The sequence below is a fragment of the Simochromis diagramma genome, unplaced genomic scaffold (genome assembly GCF_900408965.1).
Source record: "Simochromis diagramma unplaced genomic scaffold, fSimDia1.1 OVJJ01000487.1, whole genome shotgun sequence".
Lineage (NCBI taxonomy): Eukaryota > Metazoa > Chordata > Actinopteri > Cichliformes > Cichlidae > Simochromis > Simochromis diagramma.
Genome location: NW_024387305.1, coordinates 7550341 through 7568566, shown reverse-complemented (window position 1 = coordinate 7568566; position 18226 = coordinate 7550341). Strand labels below are relative to the sequence as shown.

At 37.6% G+C, this 18226-nt stretch overlaps 2 long non-coding RNA genes across 6 annotated transcripts; one reads left to right on the top strand and one right to left on the bottom strand.

Moving 5' to 3' along the window:
* The first annotated feature begins 5297 nt into the window (after nt 1-5297).
* On the top strand, nt 5298-7610 carry LOC120717089. The gene is made up of 3 exons (XR_005692079.1): nt 5298-6049; nt 6264-6507; nt 6587-7610. It is a non-coding gene; the product is annotated as an uncharacterized LOC120717089 (long non-coding RNA).
* A 4830-nt stretch (nt 7611-12440) lies between these two features.
* On the bottom strand, nt 12441-17871 carry LOC120716961. Of its 5 annotated transcripts, none has more exons than XR_005692069.1 (5): nt 17823-17871; nt 16637-16748; nt 15752-15909; nt 15268-15325; nt 12441-12921 (listed from the first exon to the last, which is right to left on the bottom strand). It is a non-coding gene; the product is annotated as an uncharacterized LOC120716961 (long non-coding RNA). The 5 variants fall into 5 exon arrangements; XR_005692066.1 differs by lacking the exons at nt 16637-16748; nt 17823-17871 and adding exons at nt 16134-16233; nt 16345-16504; XR_005692067.1 differs by lacking the exon at nt 17823-17871 and having other exon boundaries at nt 16637-17032.
* Between the last annotated feature and the right edge of the window lie 355 nt (nt 17872-18226).

Sequence of the window (18226 nt, the reverse complement as noted above, 5' to 3'; positions counted from 1 at the left end):
CTTCTACAGAGGGTCTTTGGGAACAACCCCCACTAGAGTTTAAATACCTGGGATCCTCTCTTTTACTTTTATAACTCACTTTCTTAAATAAGAGATGAAACATCTGCACAGAACTTCCTAAAATCCTTAGACTACAACGACCTGGATGACTGAGAACCTACACCGATCTATTATATTTATCTCAAATTCTATTAAAAAAAATACTGCCAGAAGAGTTTTCTTCTTTTTTTTTGTACATCTCTACTAATGCATAACAAATTTTGTACAAAAGAGTTTGTAAACTGAATATAAAAAAAACTATAATAAATGTAATGAACTTTAATACATTTAGGTCTTAATGATGATCAGTATAAAGAAAAGACTGGCGGCACCACAGAGTTTGGATACTCTGTAAACAAAAGCTTAAATTAAATTATAAATTAATTATTGAAATTATTGAGCCATTTTACCTGTGTAGATATTAACCACGATGTCATAGAAATGATTGAAATATTTTTTAGCAGTCTTTTACTACAACCTTTAAGGGTTCATTTTATTCCTACTTGTGTTTTTAAGCTAAATGTAATATAATTCAAACCTTTGACATCAGCCTCAATTCCTCAACATGACATAATTTAGATAGCCTTCAATGAAATAACTTTATTTTTATTTTCAGCCCTGTTGTTAGTTGATATTGGAACCATTTAACTTTTTCTTTTACAAAGTCAGTCTTCTCTCCTCTGGATCTCCCAAGTCTTTCCTCTGATTCAACAGTTACAGTCATTTAGGAACTTAGACTCCATTAAAAGTTGAATGGCTGAAAACTTCCTCCAGTTTTAATGAACAAAAAACTGAAGTCCTTGTTTGTTCCCCTGACAGATTTATGCCTAAGATAATGAAAGCTCTGGTTCTCATTTCATAACTCACTTTCTTAAATAAGAGACTATTTGCTAAATCTCTCAGTCTCTGGGGTAACTTTTGACTCTGCTCTCAGTTTGTATGTTTTATTCAAAAATCTGGTTCAATCTTAATTTTTTCACTTAAGAAATATTGTCAAGTTAAGTCAGATTGTGTCACACTCTGAACTGGAGATCGTTATTCATGTATTTAATTCATCGTTCTAAGCAAAAACTCCCTGGGACGTTTACAGGTTGTTGAATTTCCAACATTGCTGGTACTGCAGATATTACTGTCTAATAACATAGCTTCATGTATCACCAAGTGAAAAAATTTTGAGTGTCGTTTAGTATAAAATACAGCAAAGAAGAGCCAGGTCTCTTGAACAGCTAGAATCCTATATCAGAAAACATGAGACAAAATTCCCCTTTCAAAAAGTCCAACATCTGGTCTGCTCACTTTCCAGATGTTTACAGACTGTTGTTAAAGAGGGATCTTATGGAGATCTTTCATAAATTATTTGTCTGCAACAATAAAAAATTGGAACATTTTCTCTAAATTTGTAATTTTTTTAGTTGCTTCTATTTTCACAAAAGGTCTGCATCTAGCATCCTAATGATTACTTTAAATGTAAAATAAATACACCCAATACAGAAAAGTTGTACCCCTGGCTTTCACATCAGCTTATCACTTATAAATGTGGTTCAGTAATTACACAGCGTTTTAATGCTGAAGCCTGTCCACCTTATAAAAAGTTTGGATTTACATAAAGACTTCAAAGGTGACCCTTTCAATTTATAAGCTACAATATACTGCCCTCATGTGGCATGTCTGTGGTTCTGCAGGCACTATAGTGTGTAAAGACATTGGGGAAAGCAGTATTGGAGCTCTTCATCTCTCCATCACACCTTAGTCTTCTCTCTCTAACAAGTAGCAAAATCAGCACATCTACACAACTCTTGCAGTAGGTATGACAGTGGTGCCGATAGATGCAGTAAAAAGATTTTCAGCAGCATTACAAGATTTAAATGTAGCTTTGTGTGACAGAGCTGTTCAACAGTGGAGTGGAGTGGAGGAGATATTGGGCCTTCTTGGCCAGTGATGTGGTGTTATTCGACCATGAGAGTTCCTCGGAGATGTGCTCATCCAGGAACACTTTGCTTAGATCAGTGAACTTTTACATCCATACGTCCCCAGCAGGTCCCTGAGGTCAAGTGCATCATACGAGGAGGAAAACTAAAGGTAACAGAGCTTTTACCATATAATTTACAAATGTTATAGAAAGCTTGACATTAAACATGCTGCCTTCATGGGATATCTGTTGTTATGCAGGCAAGATTATGACTGAAGACAAAAGCTGTGTAGAACAAAGACTGTTTAATGATTACTGCTTTTATAAAACCCTCGTCTCCTCAGTTGCCAGATGTTTACAGGTTACATTTAAAAGAAGATGCTACACAGAGCTCAACGTGGCCTTGTCCCATCTTTTTTCATGCACTGCTGCCATCAAAAAAATGTAAAATGTCTTAGTTTAAACGTTTAATGTTTTCTATATGCTATTGTAAATAAAATATGGCTTTATGAGATTTGGAATCATTTGATTCTATTTTTATTTATTATACATGCAAATTCTTATATTTATTTTACACAACAGCCAAACTGTTTGAACCTGGAGTTTTAATTTTAGAAAGAACAGATTGAATTTCAAATAGCCATAGCCAAGCTGTAGGTGTGTGATTACAAATGGTTACACATTGTGTTAACCAGAGCATACGCCATAGTCTGAACAACCATATGGTTCCCATTACCCAGATTTGGATAAGTGGCTAAAAAATCTAAAATCAAATAAAAAAAATGGATAGGTACATCTATCTAATAAAGAATTTACAAGGTATAAGTTATTCTATCAAGCTGCATTTACCTGTAAAGTCAGATGGGTGTCAGGATTCCTGGGTCATTGACCCAGCGTTTTCAGTTCATGTTCTGTTTTTTCCACTCCTACCATTTCCTGTTTCATTATGTTCAGCTGTGTATTCCCCTGTGTCCAGTTATCATCATCATCCAGTCTGTGTATTTAAGTTCCTCAGTTTTACCAGTTCTCTGTCGTGTCATTGTCGCTGTTAGGTTGTCCTATGTTCAGTTCCGTCAGGTCAGTCAGTCAGTCAGTCGTCAAGTCGCTGACTTTTCACATTTCATACTTCTGTTATAATAAACACCAACCTTCACCCACCTGGGAGTCCAGCGTTTGGGTCCTTCCCTCATCCGCACTGCAACCCCTGACAATGGGGACTGTAATTTAAACTCAAAGTATATAATTAGATCGGACCAATTGTCTATTTCAGCATGTGACTAAATGAATCCAGAAAAAAGGTCGTACTTATTAACTGTGTGCCTGCAAAATATGGAAATAACTGCAGAATCCTTAAACTGACATAATAAATGTTTCAAGTGCTTTATGGTGTTTCTTGTTCTAAATTAGTCAAAGGAGCACGATAATGTTTCTTGTTTAAATTTGAAATTTTGAGGAAACCTTAGAAATGTGTTCAGAAGTTCTATGTCATAAAATTTGGTGCTTTGGTGATTTGGTGATTTTTACACTTGACTACGACACAATAAGAAAACGGCAGCTGTTGAAGAAATCATAAGTGTTTTATCTCTTGTCTTAAAACATCTTTAATATTTAATCTAATAACTTTTTTCCCCATACACTGACCTCTTTATTTATCTAAAAAAAAGTCAAGTAGTTGCTGTTGGATTTAGTAATATAAAAGACGAAATATGTTATTTATCCCATATTCAGGATTTTTTTTAAAGGTGTAGTTTTCTTTTATTTGTATTTACTTTTATGAAAAAAGTAAAATAAGAGCAATATGCTTTGCTTTCAAGTCAGTAACATCAGGTGAACTCCTGTGGTATATTTGGCAGCAGCACTATTTCCCTAGCAGAGGGCGCCACATCTTATTTTAAAAAGTTTAAATCTTTCTCTCATTCTCAAAAACTATGAGCAAGTGGCCACTTTTTTTTCTTCCAGTGATGTTTTTCTACAAAATAAAACTGATGCTTGTGAATTTGAACAACAAGTCTGTTTTTATCATAAATTCTGTGGATTTTCTCAATTTTGGTAAACCATTCACCTAACCCTCATGATAAACTATCGGAATCTGAGTAATCCCCTTAATTTAATTTAGCACCACCATTTGATTGTAATCCATTTAAGGAAACAACAACAACACTAGTCTTTGAATTTAAAATTTTCATGAATTTAAATGAGTGCCCTATAAATTGTGTTATGATATCAGTTTAGTGCTTTATTGTTGCCAATAATTGCATCTCAGATACGATCAAACATACTTCTGGGGATAAAATTAGTTTGAATGAAGGCAGTCGAGTGTTGTCTATCAGCCCAGTGCACAGGGCAGACACTGGATGTCAGGGTCCTGGGTCTCCTGACCCAGTGTTTTCAATTCTTTGTGATTTTTGTATTATGTCAAGTTCATTTGTGATTTATTCTATGGTTCCTAGATTTTGTTCCCTTGCCCCTCATGTTTCTCTGTGCCCCCTCTGCTCTGTGTTTAGTCTTTTCTGCCCATGTGTTCCCTCTGTGTAAAGTCCGTGTTTCTTGGTCTGTGTCTTCACATGTGTGAGTTTCCTGTTTTATTTTGAAGGTCTGTTAAACCAGTCTTAACACTACTTGACCCTCCAGGTGTTGTGTAACAGATGTGGCATTCTTTGTCCTTGTGTTTTTCAGGCTTCAAAGGTAATTATCTTTACCAAATCTGATAATGTCTTATCAAATTCTTACTAGAATAAACTTTTATTAAAATTCTCCATCTGGTTTGTAGTATGTAAGAACACCACTATATCCCTTGCATTGTTTTCCACAACACTGCGCTGATGCAGCTCCAATAAGATTCAACTGGTGAAGCGCCCTTTTACTTAAAATAGCTACCATCACCAGTATCAGCAGCAAATGATAATTACTGTAAATTGGAGCAATGTTAACTTTGCAAATGTATAAAGTACAGTTTGTTGTGTTATTTTGGCTACTATGGCATACGCATCAGTGATGATTCTGTATTTTTATCCCACAGCACAAGTATCCAATGTGAAGGCAAATAACTAACACCACAGCAGCAGCTCCATCAGTCTGTCCAGCTCCTCTGGCTGAACAGCATCACTGAGGTTGTAGCAAGTGACAGAGTTTATCTCACTGATGGAGGCTCCACTGTCACTATAATTAACGTGACTCGTTATGATCAGGGGCCGTACAGATGTCATGTGTCCAATCCAGTCAGTAATGGCACCAGCGATCCCATTAACCTCTTAATCTGTAAGTTAAATTCCAGACACTTAAAAATGAGTAATTTTTCATCTTGGACTTGTTTTATACTAACAGCACTACTGTACAGTACGTGACATGCATGTACATGTGCCTTTAATATGTATTCCCCTCAAGCCTGTAATTTTATTAATCTTGTTATTATTTTCAGTTTTTGCCTCATATTTTATTAATGACAATATCTTTTTTATGTTTCTCGCTGCAGATGGACCAGAAAACATTCATCTGACTCAGTGTCCATACCAAGAATATTATGACAAAGGATCTGACATGAACCTCATCTGTTCAGTTGACTCAGGTCCTGTTCCTGAAATTAAGTGGTTTCTGAATAGAGGCCTGCTCTCTGATGCTGGATCAAAGCTCAGGCTGGTGAACGTTCAGAAGAGTCACAGAGGAAACTACATCTGCCAGGCCTTAAACAGCAGAAGTCAGAGGAATCACACATCTCAGGCTGAAACTATAACTGTACTGACATATTTAATCAAATGTTAGTAACACAAATGGTTTTGTTTGATAAATAATCAGTAACACCTAACATCGTTTCATTTTCTTTTCTTATAGCTGAAATCTCCAGTGTGGTGCTGACTGCTAACACCACAGATCTGTCAGAGTTCAACAGCTCCATCAGGCTGTCCCGCTCCTGCTCCTCCCCCTCCTTCTTCTGGCTGAACAGCAGCTCTGAGGTCACAGCCAATGCAAGAGTTCAGTTCACTGATGAAGACGCCACTCTCACTATAATCAACATCACCCGCTATGACCTGGGGCCATTCATGTGTTATGTGTTTAATAATTTCAGTAATGACATCAGCAATCTGGTGAAGCTCTCCATCAGCTGTGAGTTATCGTGTCTATTATATAGCTTTTTAAATTTCTTCAGCTTGAATTATAATTACTACAAAACATTATCTTTCTTGCTTTCTTGTGTGAACTACTGTTTAATTTGCATCATGTGGTTCATAGTGAATAAATAAATAACTGTATTTAGTTCATTTATGCAGTTCTTCACGTAAAAGTTGATAATTCTGTACTGCTCACCGCTTTTTACCAGGTCGCCAGAAAATATAATTCTGAGGACATCTCCATCAGGAGAATACTACGAGGAAGGATTGAACATCAGGCTGACATGCTGGGCCATCTCCAGACCTTCTGCCCTGTTTTACTGGTTTTTGAATGGTGTTAAGCTCACCCATACTGGACCACAGCTCAGACTCATGCATGTTACATCAGTCAGGCCTTGAATGATGAAACTCAGTGATATCAACCATCTCAAGCTTCTGTTATATCAGTTCAGAGTAAGGTTTTAGTAAGATAAATTGTTACAATATTCGTCCTACATCCCATTTTTATTCCTTTTTCCACCCTCGGCTGCAGTCGCAGATGTGTCGGTGATTTCAAACCACAAAGTTTTGCTGGAGTTCAGCAGTTCTGTCACTCTGTCCTGCTCCTCCTCTGGATCCTCCCTCTCTTCCCTCTGACTGAATGACAGCTCTGAGGTTACAGAAGGTGCCAGAGTTCAGCTCACTGATGGAGGCTCCAGTCTCACTATCATCAGTGTGACCTGTTATGATCAGGGGCCATTCAGGTGCAATGTGTCAGTTATGAAATCAGCCGACCAGTGAATCTTTTCATCCAGTGTGAGTTTATGGCAACAGTACAGCACACCTGCCAGTTATTATCAGACTCTGTACAAATTCCACCTGTTTCAGCAGAAACTATGGCTCTAAAGGTTATATTGAAGCTCATCCTAAAATCTGAGCCCATAAGTCTCATAGACTGTAAATAACATGACCTGTGGGCTCCAGTGGTGCAAGAGATCCAGACTCCGCAGTATTAAATGGCTCAGGGTTTAATAAATGATCAGTCATCAGACATCCTAGCAGTTTTAAAGCACTGAATGGTCATTATTCACTTTCTGAGTATATCAGCTTGGTCTTACATAAAGAGGAAAACTATTCTATTGTGTGAAACTGAGAACAGTATTGAAACAGATTAAAGACAGCCTGTTGTTTTTATCTTATTCAACAAAACAGAAGATACAAAGTATGCAAAGTAAAGCAAAGTATTCATTGCATTGCAACGGGAAACAAACAACTTACTGTAATCACATCTTGTTAGATTAAAGAATGAAACAGAGCGAGTGTCGCACCCTGAGCCCACTCACATCTGTGTGTTTGTGAGTCTGAGCTTTGGGGCTTTTTTTCTTTTTTTAACCATCTCTATTTCAATAATCAGACATGGTTTGGAAAAACTGAACACAGAAGGTAATTAAGTTATTTGTAGATTAGACTCCAATGATTTATCATAGCAGAAACATTTATTAGGGTATAGATGCTGGTTTTGGTGAAGATGAAGATGGAGGCTTTGATGTGGCTCTGAGGGACCAGGATGAGACTGAGATGGGGAGGAGGCGGGTCGCATGGATGAAAGTCAGAAAGAAAGAAGAGCACTTAGACTCTCACGGAGGTTGATTGTCTCGTAGAAGACAACCAACAAAATGACTTGATCAGAGTAATGATGTCAGTAGTGAGTTTGACAGCATGGGAAAATTAATAATGAAAGTAAAAAAGTTAATATAAGTTAATATAAGTTTTACATTGTAACTTCAAAGGTTTATCTAAATAGTTGATTGACTTTTTAGTCAAAGCAGGCTCACCATATTTTAACAATAGGATTTTTTTTTCAGAGTAAACAACAAAAATCCAACATTTGAAAAGGTTTCTCTTCAGCTCATTTAAATTCTTGTCTTATTTCATTGCAATGGAAAGACTTAATAGCCAATCATAAGTGAATCATTAGATCTAACATAGCTCTGTTCTGACTCCTTGGCAAAAATGAGTGTGAAGCAGATCCATTCAGAGCTGTACAAGAAATCAGTACAGAACGATTTGTATTCATTTCCCACAAAGGTGAGTCTGAATGTTTCTACAGACGTAGTTTTCAACATAAATACTGAATCATCCTTTTAATGACTTCTTAACTTCTCCTCCTCAGAATGAAAACAATGAAGAACAGAAAAAAGGACTCGAGTTCTTAGTAAATACATTTTAGAAAAGAATAAATTAATTAATTAATACTTGTGTTAAGTGTGCAAAAAGGTCCAAGTAATTAAAATAATTATAAGGTGTTTAAAGAATGTGAGTTTTATTTTTACACCTTGTCTTTATTATAAGACACATGTATCTGTATGTAAATGCATTCCCAATAAAGCTTAAAAAGAGTGCCTTTTGTATGATTGCTTCTGTCACAGCTTACTACAGAGGGATAAATACACCTAACTTTACTTGTGAAGATAGGCAAAAACAAAAAACAAAAAAAAGCAATACAAGTATGAAGTTTTTTCCAGCCTGTATTAAGGCCACCAAATTGAGCACCATTTCAGGTCAGTGGTGCCACATGAGGCCGCATGCTGCTGGAGGCTGAAGAGCAGTGTCCTGGGTTCAAGCTCAATCCACATCCCTTTGCTGTGTGTCTTTCCCATCTTTCTCTCTCCCTACTTTTCTATCCATCTTTAACATCACTATGAAACAGGCAAAAAGCCAACAAAACAAAAGACCATGTTAATGCAGCCTTAGCTTATTGGGAGAATATTTGTAATCTGCAGATGCAAACCAGCAATTTGTGTACCACATTTCCCTGCAGTTTGATCCATTCATCTATCAGTTTTCTTCTGCGTATCCAGTTGAGGGTCAGTTGCCTGTAGAATATCCCAGCTATCATGAGGCAAGAGGGGAGGTACACCCTGGAAATGTCACTAATTTGTCACAGCTTACAAGATACAGAGACAGACAACCATTCACATTTACAGCTATGGTTGTGAATCGCCATTAAAAACCACCATTTAATCTTAACATGCATGTGTCTGGATTGTGGGAGGAAGCCAGAAAGAATCCACACAGGCATAGGGGGGACCAAACATCAGTGCACAAACTCCACACAGATGAAATTCATCCCATAGCTGTCAAAATGTTTAATCTAAATGGATTAATCTTATAGACTCAGAAACACTACAATGATCAAACGACTTGAGGAAGTGTTGGCTTCACTTTGGATTCACACTCACACTGATACTGGTCACACTGACAGTGATCACACTGGAGGTGGAGTGGGCTGATTGCAGGACTGATGAGGCACTGTTGACGAAATTTCCTCCCAGTGAGCCGGCATTTTATGGCTGACTGTTGGTTTGAAAGGAAATTGAGTGACTCTGTGAATGCAGTCACAGAGGGGGTTGATTGTACACAAAGAAGACAATTTGTGACCTCCTTTGTGGAGTTTTTGTTTCCCCTCAAAGTTCTTTAAGCATCACCTTATCTAGTTTTACAAGCTGTGAGTGTTGATGTTAGATACTGTAACGATAAAGGTGATAAGCTGATTGTAATGCTTTCCAGCTAAATTAATGCTCACAATATTGGTCACTTCTTCATCAGATGGTGATGACCACATACATAAGGTCAAGTTGTTCTGCATTACTTTGAATGTTACTCAGCTAATCTTATCTTTAAAGCTCATACAGCAATAACAATATTCTTAAACTGCTTATCTCTTTTACTCTTTTCATGTGCCATATCTTAAATTCACTTTTTATTTAATGAGCTTTAGTCAGTTGATGTAATTTGAAAGTATTAAGTGATTCTAGCTTTTATCTTTATATTATTATCTTATAAGTGTCAAAGAAATTCCAGATTATGCAGGAAGTTCCCAAACTGTTTGCCCTGTTGATTCTTAAAATAAATTGCCATTGTTTCTTGCATATACTGACTAAATTAATGCTAACTGTGTTGGAGAAAAACTGTCATGGTCCTGGGTCATTTTGACCCAGCGTTTTGTGTTTTCTTGAAGTTCATTTTTGTGCCTTGTGTTTATTCTGATTTTGTATTAGTTTAGGGTTGAACCTGAAGTTTGGTGTATATTCAGCCCTACCTGTGTCTGTCCTTGGTGCTCTGTTCATGTCCCCGTGTTGTGTTGTAAATCAGTCTGTGTGTTTCCTGCTTTACTTTGAAGGCTCGTGTTCTGGATTTCCTGCTCTATTCTGAAGGTCTGTGTCTGTTGTCATTGTATTCAGCTTGTGTCCTCCAGTCATCATGTGTATGCAGATCAGCTGTTCTTCCCTCCTGTGTGCGATTACCCGATTACCTTGTGTGTGTGTGTATATATAGTGGGTGTCGGTCTGTGTTCGTTGTCGGCTCGTCTGCGTTCTATGGTGTTTTGGTCCTGTCTCTGCGGCTCTCCGCCCTGCACCCCTTTTATATGGTCTCAGGTTTGTCATTTAGTTCTCCCAGTTTAGGTTTCTTCGGTTGTTTTGTCATGCCTCACTGCCTGTTTTTGCCACTCCACCATTTGTAAATAAACATCACTCGAATCATCAGTCACTGCCGCATTTTGGGTCCTCCTTTCCTCCAACACCACACGGCTCACCCCGCCAGCCGTGACAAAAACAATGCAAATGTAGTGACAGTTATTTTTTGCAGTCTGTAGCTCTCTCCCTCCTGCTGCTGAAAGGATTGCTGGTTCCCAGTACTTTTTGTAGATCCAGATGGAAAATGACCATCCTGTTTACTAGACTTTTCAAATATATTCAAATTCAAATTCAAATTTTATTTGTCACGTACACAGTCATACACAGTACGATATGTAGTGAAATGCTTGGACAACTGCTCGTGACCTAAAGAAAAACAAAAAAGGAAAAGGCTATGAATAAGATAGGAAATAAATATGAAAAATTAAAAAGGGTAAATTTAACTAGGAAGGAATAAAATATAAATTAAGGTTAAAAATGAAATAACTGTACAACACAAATTAGAATGAAGGGTAAATTTAACTGGGAGAATAAGATAAAATATATAAATTAAAGTTGAAAATAAAATAACTGTACAACAAAATACACAATATAGAACTATATAAGAATGTATGAAGAAATATAAATAAATATATACACAATAACAGCAGCGTGATTTAAGTAATGAAGTGAAAACAATGTCCAGAATGTCCAGTGTGTGTAAGAACTGTATGTGTGGGTCAGTACTGTGTGGTTGTGTGATTGAGAGACCGTATCGCCTGCGGGAAGAAGCTCCTCCTCAGTCTCTCTGTGTTGGTCTTCAGGGAGCGGAATCGCTTTCCTGACCTCAACAGAGAGAACAGAGAACATATATTGATAATGCACATGAAACAACAGAAAATGATCTTTGATAATAAGAGGGTAACTCACTGAAGGGAACCTTCATAGTTTAAACAAGGCAAACCAACATTATGAAAATGGATTGATCTAATTTATCTGAGAGTTGTGGCATATTAAAGGGAATGTTAGTTTATTTCCAACCTGTGTTTATGTTGATGTACTCACCCACTTGCTGCACATAATGCCCTCTTTGTATATACTCATTCACTGTATATAAAGTTCTGTCTCTCTTTTTCGCACAGTCGAGGAGCGTATCAGGTCACATTTCACTGAGTGTTATATCTCAAGGATGCCAGCTGCCGTTAAACCCCGAAGAAGAAGAAGAAGAAGAAGCTGTGTCCCAGAATTTACAGCGCTCTTAGCGACTTTTTTTCTAAAATGTGACTAGCGACAAATCTGGCGACTTTTTCTGGTGTTATTGGAGACTTATTTATGACGTGAAAGCACGTATTGCTCCTACTCTTATCAAGCAGCGGATGCTGGAATGGGCACCTCGTCCGTGCCAAAGCACTCACAGGCGGAGGATAGTCCTGCCCCAGCTGCTATCAGGGCAGAAGATGTTCACACCTATGTGTCCAAACTGCAAATGAATCACTCATGAGCGAAGCCGCTGCTCCCGCACTGACTGTAACGCAGTCAGTTCTTCTTTAACTCTTATGCTGTTTTGTGGATCACAAGGTTTAAAACTACTTTTAATCACACACACACACAAAGTAAACTCCACCAGGTTTAAAACTACTTTTTTTTTTAAATTTTTTATAAATTTTATTTTCAGTCACAGCAGCATGTTAACAACAAAACATTGAACATACAGTAGTTTGCTGTTCAGTATTTACAATACCCCAAAAGATAACAGAAATAGAGAAGGAAAACAAACAAACAAACCAAAGAAACCCCTACAAAAAAACAAACAAACAAACAAACAACAACAAACAAATATAAAAATAAAATGTATAAGGGATATTCAGTGTACAGTTAACTATGATAGTGATATAGAGATATGGCATCATTCAAAAACTCATGTCTCAGAAATAAGCACAGCTGTTCATGTTTGTCATTAGAGTTTTATTTGTAAGAAAATTATGAACTTCATATTGTGCATTAAATAAAAGAACATTTCACAACTCTGAGTCAACAGAAACAGGTAACAGAAATGTCTCTAATGTAGACATGTACAGTGTAGTGTAAGCATTAAAAGATCATAAAGGAAACACTAACATTTATGTGAAACTAATTGTAATAAAAAATGAACAGGTGCTTTATAGATTTAAAAGAAAGAATCTGAAAACAACACTTTTTTGGTCTAAGTGATCAAAGTAGAAAACAGAACTGATGTTCAAGAACAAACCGTAGCTGCACTAATATTACACATCTCCATTGTTGTGGTGAACAGACATGTTGCTTTTAAAACCACATGCAGTGTGTGACCGTGACTGTTCACTGAGACCATGAACGCCACTTCGCTGAAGCCTTCGCCTTCTTCTTCTTCTTCTAAAATGGAAGCAGAAGGAGCACGAGCTGCTCTGATCTACTTGTAAGAAACTCCATTCCGGGTTTCTCTGAGGCGTGGGCTTTCATCATCAGAGTTCATCCTTTAACCTATAACAATTAAAATATTCTCAAGTAACACTCAAATATGATCAATGGTTAATTACGGCACCGGCCGGAGTACCGGGAGCAGTTTGGAAGAACAAAAAGACGCGGAGACTGTTCTAAATTGTCATCCCAAACTAACTCAAAGGTTTATTCATCATACAACAGTTTATATAGAGGAAAAAGGTTCGTGTGTCAGCAGATTCTCAGTTCAAACCGGTACAGACCAAATAAGGAAGCGTCTTCCTGCCCTCTGAGCAAAGAAGTATCCTTTGTATAGTTTATCAGTTCAGCTTCAGTTCAGGCTGGGAAAATCATCAGAGACCCCAGTCACCCATCACATGGACTCTTCACCCTCCTGCCCTCTGGGAGGCGCCACAGGAGCCTCCGGACTAAGACCACCAGGTACCGGAACAGCTTCTTCCCCACAGCTGTCAGACTCCTGAACTCTGCCTCCTGACATCTGACCCACGTTAAACTCATGGACTGGACATACACACACCCACAATGGACAACTGTACCCTCAAACACACAATAATAACATGGACTGAACCACCACTCACAACCACTAGCACTTTATATAGCCTCTGTAGAAACTATCTACACCCTCACTTATCTTAACTGCACTACTGTATAGCTCTGTGTAAATAATCATTCTGTACATTCGATAATCTTTAATCCTACAACTGTTTACAACTTGCATAGTTCCCATTTCTGTATAGCTGTATATCTCAGATTCTGTAAAGTTATTTTATTTCATATTCTGTATAGTTTTTCATATTTATATCCTCTTCATAGCCTGTACATACTTATAGTTATAGAATATTCACAACATACTTCATACCGTGTACATTATAACATACCATAATAGACCCATTTCTGTAATATACTCACATATCTATATTATTGCTAATATATATTGTAATATATCTATATCATGGCTAAAGCACTTCTGGATGGATGCAAACTGCATTTCGTTGCCCTGTACCTGTGCATGTGCAATGACAATAAAGTTGAATTCTATTCTATTCTATTCTACAATTTATGATTATCCCAGCGAAATACACTCCTAGACATAGAATACAGAGCTCTTTCATTAGTGAATTCTGAAACAAACCACCTGGCCTTTAACAAGCCCTTTTCTAAGAGATAAAGAAGGGAGGATGGGAGTAAGGGAGTGATCTCTGTGGTATTTTCGACCTTGAGGTACCAGCCTGTGATTCTTACACATCAATTCTTGGGTCACAGAGAAAGTGAAAAACTACTAATAAATGGGCCTTATTGAGTAACAGTTTTCCTGTATAATATCACTATAAAACAATATCCTGTAAATGCTCCCATGGTGCTAAAATACATAACACTACTGAAAGGAAAAAGCAGAACATCTGAGCTGAAACCAGTCAGCTGAAATCATTAAGACAGGAACAATCATTCAATGCAGTGGCTCAGGTGGCTTAGCCTGTTACAACTGTTGATACAAGCTAAATACGGTTAACACACAGTGTCAGGGAGCTCCAGTGTGGGAACTAGTGGCTTTAGGTTTGTAGTCATTTAACTTTCATCCATTCATTCATTTAATTCAGGAGGAAGAAATGTCAGGTTGATGCAGACTGGTTACATGCATTTGGTCCCATGCTGTCTTTAACTAAATGACTTGGCTCACTTTATGGCAGACCTGTCCCCAGGAGTACCTGTCCCCTGTTAGACTTAGAAAGTTTCTCCATAAGCAGAGTTTCTAACTCTTCTAGCACATCTGTGGCTGACAGCTTTTTGGTGGCTCTTTTTACCCCACACTGGTTGTGAGTGTGTAAATACCACTAGTTCTTTTGGGTTGCAGTTAACTAGGGAGGAAGAGGTAGGTCTGCCATGACTAGATGAATAACAATTATCTGGGATACATAAATTTCATAATGCATGCATATATCTCTATAAACCTGGCCTGAGGGCTGCCATTTTTTACATTCAGTTATTTCTTTGTTGGATCTAAATAATGAATGTGTTACAGTTAAACTGACACTGGTCAGTGTAAATGGCTCATAGGGACACAGAAACCTTTAAATTAAACCCCATCACCTGATATCGAGTGTCAAACAATATCAAAGCTGTAAAAGCTGTTTACAGTCAGAATTTATAAAACTATGATTGTAAATAAATTCAAACAAGTGAGCTTTTCTCTTTGTGCTGAATATCAACACTGTGGTTTCTTAGACTGTAAGCTTTACTTCAGCACAACCAGTTGTAGAAGCTGCCACTCCAAATGTCTTTGATAACAAGAAAAAAATACCTTTTCAGTCCACGGCCTGAAGTTCTTCTCTGACATCTTCTGCCATCAGCTTTGTCTGCTGGTTTGAAGACAATAAACCACAAAAAAGATGATTTAGTCACTTTGTCTGCGTCATGCAGCTCGAATGTGTCGTGTAACGATGTTGAATAGCCGTCGTTATCCCTCTGCTGTGTCAGTAGGATTGTACTGTACAGCATCTCATTGATATGTGAGGAATGCTAATGTAACACGATAACAGACTTACATCATTAAAACATAAAGGGCAGGAGATATTTAGATATTTTTATATTTATATTACATTTTATAGCTGACGGATATTACTAAATAGATAGAATTTACTAAATAGCTGGATGAACATGAAAAATATGTCTATAATAACAAATGACCATGAGAGCCAGTAGAATTAATTCAACTGGACACTCAAAAGACGTCCTTAAATGCTCTTTAAGTGGCAGAACAGATGAACAAACAGTTAATCGCTTACTTGAGATGAAATCTGCTCAGCTACTTTGAAAACAGCTTCTAACTGGTTCCTCCTTTAACAGGATGACGGCTCAGGGGTAAGGCCATCATGCAGTCCAGCAACCTTTATGGTTCTGCTTTGATTCACCAGGAACTATTAGGGAAACCTTCCAGCGCCTCCTGTGAAAGACACAGGCATAAACACACAAACATTTATTAACATGTTCCACAGTCTTCCAGTTTGAGTTTCTCATCCTGTGGACAACAACGTACATGGATGCAGGTTTATTGTTAACTTTTGTAAGGTTTATTTAGTGAACATATCAAGCTGCAGCTCCACTGTGATCCTGAACTGGATAAGCACTTAAGAAAATTTGTCAATAAATGGACAAACATCAACTAACTATATTTATCCAAACAGACGGGACCAATAATGCTTCACTGAGTTAGAGACTTTAACAGACTCTTCTATGTAAGAATGTCTCGTGCTGATATACCTGCAAACTTGACAACAAAGGTTTTTCAGACTGCATGTAGCTCTCCTCTATGTCAGCTAACACATTTACATTCATGTCACACTTATTTCTGCTTTCCCATTTTATAATTATTACTTACATTTTGATTAGATACCTTGAGTTTGTAAATGATCAGATTACATAATTGGAATACAATGTATCCAATTCAGGGTTGCAGGAGGATGAAGCCTATCCCAGCTGATACAGGACAAAGACAGGCTGCCAGTTTATCGCAGGGCTAACACAATATGTGTAACAGAAAATCCACTTAAATGTTTGATATTTCTTATAATAATCATAATTATGACTATTATTTAAAGGTTTCTTTATAAATACATTTTCATTTTTTTATAACCTCTAAACTATAAACCTGAGCTGTTTCAGATTCTGACCTCTGACCTCAGTGACCTGGCTGTGTCCTCACTGCAGCTACCTCTTGGAAGTACGTCTGCTTCTCGTCTACCCCCAGTGTTGACCGCCTGCCCTTGATATCACGTACTGTACCTGAGGAACAAAAAAGGACAAACACTTGCCTTCATTTAAGAAGTACATTCATACAGAGGTAATCTATGGAAACACACTAGTTCACCCTTTGGGAGGAATCAGTTCCTGTGAAACATTTCTGTAAATGAACATCATGTGGAGAATGAATGAAATGAGTTCTTCAGGTGACTCAGCAGTCCCACACTGACAAATGAAATCTAGTTAAACTATTAAGCATATTTGCTCTTCTGAAATCTGTGTTAAACAACAACAAACATAAATTAGTAACAAAAATACAGCTGAGTAGAGGCTTTACAAACCACCAGCAGCCATAATGCTAAATTTTAATCTTTAAATGTTTCTGAGCCGTCTTCAACCTGCTTTTAACACATTAAAGTCCCACAGTCAATGCAGCCTGACTCAATCCTAGATGTTCAGCACACAGAGACACAGAGGTGCCGTTTAAAGTTTAGTGTTAACATGAGTCACTGATCATTTGCAGTATTACAGAGTCTGGCAGTCTTTGCATGATGTCCACGTCACTGTAAGTTTCTAGCTGACTCTCAGGTGTGACAGGTGTGCCAGCAGGAAAGAGTAATAATAACCTGCATCCTGAGGTTTGTCATGCAGGATTAAAGGAGCCAGGCTTTGTTCACACAGCTAGGATTGTATTTTACACTGACCCTGGGTCAGTATAAGTATCATACAGTTTAAACGAAGCACTGAAACTTGCACATATTTATTATAGATGCACTGAAGCTAATCGAGATATTTGCTGTCAATCTGTGGCTGCGATTAATCACTTTACTGGAAACTTTATTAACTAGTAACTTCATCAGTCATGACAGAAGCTAATATTTCTGTGCTAACATCGTTTAAACAGTAACAGCTTTACTCCAATATAAGCTAACGTTTACACCGTAACTTTAAGCTAGCACCATAAAGACGGTAAAACACGTAATAATATCTACAAATGCATCTTAAAGCTGTTATATTAGCACTCGGTGTATTACTAACATAACCACATTAACATTACTGACACTCGCTGACTTTTAATAGTCATTCTATAAATGCTGTCCGTTTAAATGGTCTTACCTGTACACACTGCATATCCACCGGATTCCAGCCAGAGTGGATTCTGGAGTCTTCCACGCTCCTGTTAGTGATCCTCCATCTGGATGGATGAGAACAACCTTCTGAACAATCTAGCAGGAGATGGCCCATATCTATGGGACTGATTTGTGCTAATAACGCCCATTGTATGGACTGATAACAGCCGAAGCGGGTGAATAAAGTCACCCAGTAGCTAGCTGTGCCATTACCCAGCATACATCACTCCCTCCATAAATGCAATAAACGATACAAAAGTATCGTTCTACCTGTTTTTCAGGTAGTTGTTTACATTATATAATTTATTGTGTTCTGTATACGTCACTACAATGTGATTTGGAAAATGTCTAAATATACCGACAACAGGCACTTCCGCGGCAATCTCTTCA